Source organism: Augochlora pura, unplaced genomic scaffold (genome assembly GCF_028453695.1).
Source record: "Augochlora pura isolate Apur16 unplaced genomic scaffold, APUR_v2.2.1 APUR_unplaced_1968, whole genome shotgun sequence".
NCBI lineage: Eukaryota > Metazoa > Arthropoda > Insecta > Hymenoptera > Halictidae > Augochlora > Augochlora pura.
Window position 1 is genome coordinate 1,683 of NW_027582070.1, and position 1,808 is coordinate 3,490.

Sequence of the window (1,808 nt, forward strand, 5' to 3'; positions counted from 1 at the left end):
TCCTCCTCGCACCTCCGTAAAGCGAATGGGCGTGGTCGGCTGGGTACGAGTTATCAATAATCTGTGAAAATAAGAAATTTGGGCGTCTTCTTGTAATAAGAAGGGACTACTCAAAAACCCATCTGCTGATGTGGCACAATTTTTCACAACGTAGAACAAGGCTGGAATTCCATTTATATGGAGTTTAACGGTTCCCACAGTTTGCATAGAGGATGCCGTCAGTCCTTGTATGTTAGATTTGTCGTACTGGGGGACTTATTATTGGTAAGTCGGGAGTCTGTTTAGGTGTCCGGTGCGATACGGGACTGTGTCAGGGCACTTAAGAATATGTCAGATGGCGGGTAATAAAGAAATGGGAAAGTTCCCATCGCCGGCGATGGCTATGCCTGCAGTCAGTCACAGCCGAAACATTGTATTGTACAGACGTTCTTTCTTTCAACCGTAGTTTTATATATTTTGCGTCCACTCCGCCTTTCAGCTAGATTCCACATTCCTACAGTTAGACTATTTGCGCGTTAATTCTCTGAGGAAACGCCATCTTGACGAGTGTTCTGAAATTTTTTCAGATTTTTTGTCAGTCCACGCGATAGTTTAAAAAGATGAGAAACGGTGGTGTTTCGTCGTCGCGAGACGAGCTGTTTATTTTTTGAATCTGACAAGTGTAAAAATGTTTTACTTTTATTTTTTTTTTTGTTGGAAAAATTGTATTGTTGAGAAGGTAATGGTGCAATGAATTATGCATTGTTGATAGAGGATGTTAACTCTTTATTTTCTCGAGGCAGTCGTATAATACATTTGAGGTATTACAATAGAACCAGGCTGCCTTCGTCTGTTTCGTGACGAATTTCTCAACCCCTTGGCCGGCATCGTCGCTAAAGAAGAAAACAAGTACGTGAGATTTTTACCTATTTTTAGTGTAAAGGAGTATCAATAAATTTACCCGGCAGCCAGCTCCAACAGGTGCGTTACACCTACATGAATTCGGCTGGAAAAGGACACAGCGTTTTATCATAATATTGGTAGTAATATTGCTGGTAATATAACTAATAATATTGCCAATAATATTGCTAATAATATTGCCAATAATATTTCCAATAATATTGCTAATAATATTGCAAATACTCTATCGAATAATCAATTTCAGCGCCATACTAACCTCTGCAGTTGCCATCCAGACACAGCCCAGCATCACCAATAAATAAACAGGTAAAAGTACTGAACGAACTCTTGTGAACATATTGTTAGTCGTCGGATTACCACGTTCCTTTGGAATCATATTCACCTGGCGTTTATATACTCCGCGTGCATATTATTAAAACCATTACAGATATCGAGCGCGATTTTGAAACGTGTTCGTCGTGACCAGTGTTAAGACATACTCTATCGATAAACAAGAAGTTGGTAAATAATAATAACAGTCGGGAATAAAAATAAAATAATATTTTAAAAATAAAATAGAAGATGCAAGGAGGCGTTGTTTTTTTACCATCAGCCACTGCACGATTAAAAATACTATACACTTTTTCCATGCCATTTTCTTATTAACGGACGGTACTAAAGTTTTATAAAAATCTGGTATACCTCTGATCACAGGAAGCATACTCCAGAATATTTACAAATTTTCCATAGCAAGCTGCTACCGTAAAAATTGAAAAATTAAAAATCAAATAATCACTGACTTTTCGCAAAACTAAAGGTCGAAGCCTTTGCAAATTTATTCTTTGTTCAGATATCGTTTCAGACATTGTTTATGCATTTTTTCAAATTTTTCTTTTCAGCAGTATATTGCAATAAAAATCCCAATTGCG

The 1,808-nt window shown here is 37.4% G+C and overlaps 1 long non-coding RNA gene across 1 annotated transcript; it reads right to left on the reverse strand.

Moving 5' to 3' along the window:
• Nucleotides 1-750: 750 nt before the first annotated feature.
• Nucleotides 751-1,253, reverse strand: LOC144477568 (uncharacterized). The gene is made up of 3 exons (XR_013495212.1): nt 1,157-1,253; nt 941-985; nt 751-872 (listed from the first exon to the last, which is right to left on the reverse strand). It is a non-coding gene; the product is annotated as an uncharacterized LOC144477568 (long non-coding RNA).
• Between the last annotated feature and the right edge of the window lie 555 nt (nt 1,254-1,808).